The sequence below is a fragment of the Aptenodytes forsteri genome, unplaced genomic scaffold, assembly GCF_000699145.1.
Source record: "Aptenodytes forsteri isolate BGI_AS27 unplaced genomic scaffold, ASM69914v1 Scaffold94, whole genome shotgun sequence".
Classification (NCBI taxonomy): Eukaryota; Metazoa; Chordata; class Aves; order Sphenisciformes; family Spheniscidae; genus Aptenodytes; species Aptenodytes forsteri.
The window spans coordinates 8,986,318-8,996,240 of NW_008795017.1; positions in this window are offsets into that span (position 1 = coordinate 8,986,318).

Genomic DNA, 9,923 nt, shown 5'->3' on the forward strand with positions numbered 1-9,923 from the left:
GGAGGTATTTAAAGACGTGTAGATGAGGCGCTTAGGGATGTGGTTTAGTGGGCATGGTGGTGTTGGGTTGGCGGTTGGACTCGATGATCTTAGAGGTCTTTTCCAACCTTAGTGATTCTATAATTCTATGATTCTATGTACCCAGGACATGTTACAGAGAAATTTACTGTGTCAAAAAGGATGATGTTTGGCTTCCCAGCTGGCTGACTGCTGCGCACCACTGCCCAGCATTCATGTTCTGTCTGTTCAGCAAGCAGGAGTTCACCTGCTCCATTTCCACAGCAAAGTGCTTTGCAAGGTGAAGAAAAGAGCCGTCAGCTCTCATTCGAAGCAGGAGTGACACTGCAGATGTCTGTGGTCTGTGCGTTCCTTATCTACTCTGTTGGCTGCTGCCCCAAGTATGGCTTCAGTCCAAAAACTATGTCTAGACTCAAGAATTAAACGTGCCAGGACTGTTCTCTGGCCTGGAGCCCTGCTGACAAGCCTGTGTCCTTACTACTAAGCTCTCGCTCTCTGTCCCAATCCCAGGGGCCTCACGCAAACTCCTCCGGCTCTTGCTAACCTGTGACTCTGCCTGAGGAGGGTTTGGCTCCGCGCTAGTTAGTCTGGGTCAAACACCGCTAGGCTTCATGCTGACATCCCAGTGTGGACTATCAAGGTCCAATGCCCTCGAATAGTTACCGCTATAGCAAGATGCTGTACCTTTGTACCCAAGCAAGGAGAAAGGCGTGTATGATTTGGCAAGATATCAAAACACTGCCTTTGCATACACTATAATACTATACAAAGCAAAAGCCTAAATGGACCTTACTTGAAAAAGTTGCTAACTTACAGTTTTACCCTTGACTGTCATTCTGTTTGGTGCTTTTGTTATGACACATTTATTACTGAGTCAGTGTTAAAAATAAAAGTAAATGCATAAAAAGGCAGCACTTTTCAAGGCCGTATGTAAGACTTGAAACTCAGAGGGCTTTGGAAAGAAGGATACTCCACATCCAGGTATGGTGGCATCACCAGCTGAACAACTTTGTTCTCTGGCCCCAACCCACTGCACTTAGAGCTCATAAGCCGTAGAAGGACGAAACGAGATCCTCACTGTGCCGTGGATGTGGCACCAGAGTCCACCCACATGTGAGACCCATCAAGCAGCCTTCAGTCTCCTGCATCTGGAAAACATCCAGATGACAAAATGCGGGGGTTTTCTGGGACAGCCCAGGAAATAGGCTTTTGTCTTTCCTTTAAAAGGTCACAGAGTCTGCACTGACCTGATGGTGCTGAGTCTCCACACTTCTAAGAGTCTGGATTTGTCTTGGCCTGAGCTTATTTGAGCTTGGTTTAGCTGTGCTTACCGTTGTCTAGCATTCAGGTGATTATTGCCCCACTTGTCCAGGTTAACTTGGAGTCGCCATTACAGCCAGGGTCTAACAAACTTGACAGTCAGCCTTGGCAGTGGCCAGTCCCTGGGCAGGGTAATGGGTGAATCTGGGTCAGGGACCATTCCCAGAAGGCAGCTGGGGAAGGGAGAGTTTACCAGCCCAGCCGTGGCCCCAGGGGCCAGGGGTGCTCCAGGCACTGGTTTAGGTAGAAACTGACACCAGTGCGGATGTGCAGCCTAAGTAATTCCATGAGCTTGTCCTGCTCTTCCTGCATGCACAGCTCCTTGCACAGAGGCACTTAATATACAGTATCAAATGAATCCAAAAAGGAGTGACTTGCCCCTAACTTCAGCTCTGGACTTTCAGGGAGTGTCGTCCCTGGGTCCTGGCCTGCTCTGGAGTCACAATGGCCTCAGCCCCCAAATGTCTGTGCTGTGTAATCTCCAGTCTTCCACCTAATATAACAGCATCACTGAGAACTTCACCATGAAACGCAGGGTTGAGAAGCACCTGGTTTCACCACCCTACCTTTAATAAATCTCAGATGCAAACAATACACTCGTCTGTGAAAATCCTTTTTCCTAAACTGTGTTTAGTTGGTGTATTTTTTTTTTTAAATCTTTTCTGTAACTCAATCCTGGTTTGCACACTAACAAGAGTTTCACAGAACTAACTTTAGTTTTAAAGAATTATGGAATACATATTTGCTTTTCTACTTAAATCTTAGAGTCACATGGATAATGAGTATTAAAAAAACAGGTAGGTACACTGAATGAGTGGGAAGACAAAACTACATTTCAGACTAAATACTCAGTCTATCTCAAATTGGGAGTGCAAGACCAAGACATCTCATACTTATCCAAAGAGTGGCCATAATTTCACGTTACATCCACAGAGCTGAGTCTCACAACAGCAACCAACCTCATATACGCTGGCAATGTAAACTTTGTTCATGTTTTGTGCAGAATAGTAATTAGTTGCAGTATTGGAAAATTTTAATTTGGAAATACAGTCCCTACATGAAAACAGAGTTGTTGAATTAAAGTCAGGGGTAGGCCAGATAGACTTTGCAATGCATTAGAATTTTTTCATGACAGCAATCAATACCAAATCTCAAAAGTACACACGAAAAAAATATTTTTGGCAAACAGGCGATAGAAATCAAAGTTCAAAACAGAAAAGTTAAACCATGATGTAACAAATCTTGTCTTTAGTAATAAAACTGAACAAACTTGCAAATAAAAATCTAACATATCTTAAATCTGATTTTATATATACTTTTTCATTTTTTATATTTTTAATGAATTTCAGACAAAATTATTTGATAACAGTTGAAATACCATCTGCATCTCTTTTCCTAAAAATGTTACATAATAAAGTAAATCAAGTTTTTAGAAGACAACAGCAAGAAGTAATGTAAAACTGAACAAACTTGCAAATAAAAATCTAACATATCTTAAATCTGATTTTATATATACTTTTTCATTTTTTATATTTTTAATGAATTTCAGACAAAATTATTTGATAACAGTTGAAATACCATCTGCATCTCTTTTCCTAAAAATGTTACATAATAAAGTAAATCAAGTTTTTAGAAGACAACAGCAAGAAGTAATGATGTTACAAACCAGTTCAATTCTTCCTGGGACATTAGATTTTTTTCCTGAAACTATGTGATCTAAGAGAGACAGAGAATTTATGCTGCTATTACAGGGGTATATGACTTCCTAGCACAATCAAGATATAAGTAACAACGACTTATTCTGTACCATACTCAGTTAAAATTTGTTCCCTTCTTCAAATTTATTTCTGCCTTACTGCAAGTAGAAATTGTTCCGCTGATGATGTTTTCCATATGCATTTGTGCAAACACCTGATCTCAGTTCGGGATCTTAGATGTCGTTCTAAAATACGTCACAATCTGTTTTTTGAGGTAAGAGTTATTTCAGCGCTCCAGGCAGGGATACTGTCATAGAAATGGTTTGATGATCTTGTATGATTTGCATTGGTTTGGAATAACCAAAACTGGGGAACAATTCCAAAATATCATAAAGAATAATTTATTCATATTTTAGCTAGAAATAATAAAAAACTTGTAGTCATTATTACGGAGTATTTTTTTAAAGACTGAAATAATAATGACTAGTCATTTTAAAAAAAACAAAACACTAGTATAAAAGAAAATATACACCTAATGACAGTCTTACATACTGACACATTCTACAGACTAAAACATATCATTAAAGCAATTTTGGCCATACCTTCATCAACAATCAAGCAGACATGCATTCTTCATCCCTTTTAAAACCATGAGTATATCATACCAATGTGCGAACTCAACAAAAAACGCATCCATCTGACACAGACAAGGTATTTGGATGTCTACATGAAAACAACAGAACAGCTCACACTTGTGTTGGGATGTAAGGAGCAGAAAACAAATTAAATGCTTCAATAAATCTCTCGTTTTTTCTTTGCATTTTGTTTTTATTATCTTTTTCAGTTTTGAAATCAACTCAGAAAAACACTTTGTATCTAATCCTGCAATATATAGAAAAAAATTCACTGTGCTGCAGTGACAGCAAAGCCCACTTAAAGCTCTGCAGGATAAAGTATTGCTGCAAACTTGCTCGTAAGCAAACTCTGCTGAGTATCTTCACAAAGATCAGAAAACAGTTAAAACTCTACATGCCAGTCAAGTAGGATTTGTTTGATTTTAATGACTGCTCTGTTGGAATATATCCCAGGGAATCAATTTAATTTCATAATTCTGGAGAGGTACATAAGTGCTTAACTGAGAAAAGATTTCCAAAATACACATTTTACGGATCCAAGGCCTGATTTTGAATGTAGGCCCCTTAAAATCAGGTATTTGGTATTCTAGCCAAAAATGGTGCCTTGGAACCAGCAGCAGTCAATGCTTAGGGTCTCAGTGGAATAGAAGTGAGGTACTTGAGCTAGCTTGGCTCTGAGAAGCAGCATAATATTCGAGTGGCTCCAAAATGCCTGAAGTACTACATTTCTCAATAAGGATAAATGGTTGAAGGACACTAACACATCTGTATTGCTTTGGGGCCTAAAATACCTGATTCGGCTAGACCAGGTATCTCTTCAGTAAACTGCCTTCCCATCCATCAAAAATTCTTCAGAAGTAGAGTCCAGACCAGCTTTCCTCAGCTACACCAAGATGCTGGAAAATGTTGGTGTTTTAACATTTACAAATATATATAGAAGCCTATTCCACCCCTCAAGCCTGATCATGAGGACGCTCAGGGGAGACCTTATCACTCTCTACAACTACCTGCAAGGAGGTTGTAGTGAGGTGGGTGTCGATCTCTTCTCCCAAGTAACAAGCAATAGGACAAGAGGAAATGGCCTTAAGTTGCACTGGGGGAGGTTTAGAGTAGATATTAGGAAAAATTTCTTCACCAAAACGGCTGTCAAGCATTGGAACAGGCTGCCCAGGGAATTGGTTGAGTCACCATCCCTGGAGGTATTTAAAAGAAGTGGAGATGTGGCACTTAGGGACATGGTTTAGTGGTGGACTTGGCAGGGCTAGGTTAACGGTTGACTTGATGATCTTAAGGGTCTTTTCCAACCTAAATAATTCTATGGTAAGAATTATTTAGATAAAACAATTTTTCTCCTGGAAGCAACCATCACACAAATGGTACACATTTTTCTACTTAACAAGTGACAGCTCTATCTCTCCCCAGTCACTCCTCTTATCTACTTTTCCCTATCATTTTTCTTTCTCTCCACCTTGCTCATCTTCATATTTTTATCAGACATCCAGACAAAAATTCAAATAACCACTTTCCTCAAAATCAGTGATAACAATCATGTCCACTGAATTACTGACTTTTCGCTGACAAGGTTTTCTCTATCCTTCTGTGTGTGTGTTTATAATCAACTTTGTAGTGTATTTTTAATCATTTGTTCAAACAAACAAATTCAAACTAGCAAAAATCTTTTCACTTACTACAGTCAGTTCAAATCAGGTGTACCCAAATATAGTCCAGCTACTTTATTAGGACTAATATCTATCGTAGAATATTCCAGATAGAAAGAAACATGTCCTTAAGTCACTAATTTCATTATCATATCTACTCCCAACCATGTCACACAAAACCATGCACATTTTGTACTTGTTTAGAACTGCCATACTGAATCAGGATTTCATCCAGTCATTACAAAATGATGCACCTGTTCATGGTGCAGTCATCCTCTTCGTTTGCAATATTATATATGACTGAGCTTATTTTTGAGAATTCTGGGAATAGGTATTCACCATTGTATTGATTTTGTGTGGTATATAGTGTGATACTTTTGCATATTTGAGTTCCCATTTAGAATTTCTTTTTAAATGCATATTATTCTTCTTGCATATGTTCTTCAATGTTCTTTACATATATAAATAAGGGATCTATGCAATGCAAGAGAATAAAAATTCTTTGTTTGGAAAGGAAAAGTACAGCATAACAGCTTAACACCTTTTTTCATAACATTCTGCTTATTCTCTCTACGTATTTATATCTATACTGTTATTCTCTGTACATTCTCTCTCTCTTATTAGCCACAGCTTCCTTTTAGGTACTACAATACAGTGTTAAACATACCCCATTAAGTACTCTCAGCCTTACTTTGCAGCCAAGAATAGCTGAAGGAATAGCACATTGCTGTATCTCGTTCAGTTTATCACATTTAGAAATCCTAGACTATTAATAGACTAATTTTGCTCTTCTCTCTGCAGGTTTGACTGTTTTCAGAAGAGAAATGCAAATGAAAACAAAATTCATATTATTAAATAAGACATTTTTCATTAGGATTGCTTGAAAAGACTAGACACAGAATAAGAGTCCCAAGCTTAGGCATACAATGAAAATTTCACCCGGGATAAAAGTGGTGGGAGAAAATACCAGACTTTCTTACTGAGAACATATTTTACATAAAAAGCTAAAAACTATGCCAATCAAAACCACTGTAATTACTTTGGGCAATATCATTCAACAACCGACACAAAAAATTTCTAAATTTCAATCATCTCATTCTTTCAAAGTCACACTGAAATTACATTTTAAACACAGACAGACGATCCTCAGAGATTCAGATACAAATCCCAAGAACAGATAAAGAATGTATTTTCCTTGTGGTCATGTTCAGTGTCACTTTGAGGCTGCTCTCTCAGCTACTTCAATACTACATACATTTACAACTGTCCCACATGACACTGAAAGTTAAAAGGCGACATACAGGTTTGCCCACCTCCACTGCAACCCTCTTAACACAAAGGTTTTCCCATGCTGAAAGGAAAAAAAAGTGGTTTTCTTATTCTGGTTTTCAAAAAAAAACCTGTATACCTGAAACTCTGAACGTACACAGAATGTCTGTATGAGCAAGGTTAGCTGAATTTCACCCTAACCTGTATTTCAACCTCCTGTCTGTTCAGGCAGCAGGCTTACAAGTAGGTGCATAACAGGTATGCTCTTTCTTATACCACTTGCCTTTGTGATCAGCTGCTCTTTAAAAATAACAGAGCTTTGAAAACTGGTATTTTTGGAAGGTTCCTTACAGTGTGAAAGTTGTGAAATAAAATATAAAGAACTACCATCCTGTCAAACACTTTCCATTATCCTTCTTCTTGCAGAGAAGGTAAGATTTTAAAGGAGGCCCCAGGGATATGAACAATACTTGAAAACATACAAAAATACCATGCAAGTTTCTGTCTTTTCCTCTTCTATCTGAACCACGATAATTATATAGTATGATTATTGCAGCCTTCTTTCTTTTTGAGGTTCTTGGCACCCAAATTCCTTCCCCCAAGCACATTAGAAACACTCTGTTTAAAGGTTCTTGTTTTCCTTTCATTCTGACTTCCAAGTGACATTAAAGCTTTCCAAACTCCTTTTTCATTGGAGAAGTATAAACATTTTGTCCTTATTCTTTACAGTCATAATTTTTTTTTCTTCCACAAACTTAGCCACTTTTGTGCAGCCTCCCTCTCTGATCTGCTCTGCCAGAGCACCAGCAACAAGACACTGTTTGTGTCTGTCGTGGTTTAACCTCAGTCAGCAACTGACCCCCACCCAGCCGCTGGCTCACTCCCCCACTCCCGGTGGGATGGGGGAGAGAATTGGAAGAGCACAAGTTAGAAAAACTCGTGGGTTGAGATAAAAACAGTTTAATAATTGAAATAAAATGATAATAATATGATGATAATAATAATAATACACAAAACAAGTGATGCACAGTGCAATTGCTCACCACCCGCCGACCGATGCCCAGCCAGTCCCCGAGCAGCGGCCCCCCCGGCCAGCTTTCCCCAGTTTATGTACTGAGCATGACGTCACATGGTATGGAATGTCCCTTTGGCCAGTTTGGCTGTGCCCCCTCCCAGCTTCTTGTGCACCTCCAGCCTTCTCAGTCAGTAGAACATGGAAAACTAAAAAGTCCTTGGCTAGTGTAAGCATTACCTAGCAACAACTAAAACATCGGTGCTATCAACTTTGTTCTCATCCTAAATCCAAACCACAGCACTGTACCAGCTACTAGGAAGGAAATTAACTCTATCCCTGCCGAAACCAGGACAGTGTCCAACAGCACAAAGCAGTCTCCATACATTTTCCTATACTATTCACAATGTACAAGAAGGTCTTTCTGAGCACAGCTTGTCCATGACCAAGAATATTTGACTAGTTTTACATTACTGAAATCACTTTGTGGACGTGAAATCAGGCATGAGACCCTGAGCTAATCTAAAACACACTGTCATCCCCATAAGGATTTAAAAGGACCACTGCAATAAAGCCAAGCAATTCTAATGACACGAAGAGAAACCATCACTCTGTTCAGGGGAAAAAGAAAAAAAGCATGCAGCAGTGTGACAAACCATACCTTAGCCCTCTACTTAAACTACAACTGAATACAGTAAGTAAGGACAAGGCTTACTGTGGATAAGGTAAGTAGCAAGTACAGTCATAAATTGCTCTGGCCCTATTTTTGGTCATACTGAGATATACCATCAAGAGATTTACTGTGAGGGTGGTCAAGCACTGGAAGAGGTTAACCAGAGAAGCTGTGCAGCGTCCAGCCTTGCAGATATTCAAGGCCCTACTGGACACGGCCCTGAGCAACCACCTCCAGCTGAGTCTGCTCTGAATAAGGGGTTGGACTAGAGGATCTCCAGAGGTGCCTTCCCACCCCAGTGGTTCTGTGACTCTAAGAATTGACACAACCTCAACCACAGCCTGCCTGAAAGACCTCACTGGGATGTCTTCCCCTTGGCTCCAATGGGCTTCATTTCAAATGTCTACGATGAGCTCCTGAGATACCTCTTTTTTCTTTCTACAGCACTTCCAATGCCTTAGACTTTACACCATCCTTTTCTCCTTTGTCTTCTTAAAAGGTTTCGTTTACAGGCCACTAAGATTAAAAAATAATTACTTCCATGATTATATTACCAGCAATTTTCCTTTCCATACTAGAATTTAAGTTCTAATCTGCAAATATTGTTTGATAGTGAAGATCAGATGTTTATGTGTTTTGCATATAAAGAAACTATATGTAAAGAATTTAAAAGATAACAAGACAAAATTTAAATAAAAACAGTGCTGAACAAGCAACATGAAGACGTTGCTGTAAAACTCAAGTAATACAAGCAAATAAATAGCTAGGAATAAGCATTCATTATGTACCTGGATGCAAAAAGTCTTTTAATCAGAAGTCACTCTAACTCAAACTTAAGCATGGAGTTTCCAGAAATCTGGCCTACTTTCATTTTTAGAACAATTTATTTGTGTAATGTGCATACATTTCAATAACTCATAGTTTAAATTTCCCAATGCAATCTAAAATAGCTGCAGATCGACTCAAAAACTCTGAAAAATTGTAGAGTAATATGTGAGAATTTACTTCTTGGTTTTAATTATCTAAGATTATATTCCGCAGTCGCATATAGGTGATGATCTATCACAAAATGTTGAAAAGTCTGTAACAGAAGACCTAAAAGCAGAGCACTGTTGTGAAATCTTTTCTTAGAAAGAACGAAGATGTTGAATTTTTCTCTGAATTACAGAGTGGGCACATGACAAATGCAAATTAGCAAGTTTCTGCCGCATGCATATATTTTCATCATTTAACAAACTAAACAAAGACCACATGCTCTTTCCCCAACACTAAAGAGAGACTGTTTTGCTGGTTGCATTTTATTTCTTGCTGAATTTTAGACATGCTGAACTGACATTGTAAAAAGTAAAACTACAAATACAATTTGAGCACATCAGTTGCTCGACTGCATATTGAGCATATTAGTTCAGTATAATCTAGGAAAACATTCCAAACAATTATATTTAGAGAATTTGATAAAGTCACAAGGGTCTGTACATGTACTGTGTAATAATATATTAATGGTTTTATAGAGGCCTCTGGAGATTTCATGCCAGTATACATTAATGAATTCTTCCTGACATTTGACACACAAAAATGCGTTGAAAGGTTTAATCATAGAATCATAGAATCATTAAGGTTGGAAAAGACCTCTAAGATCAT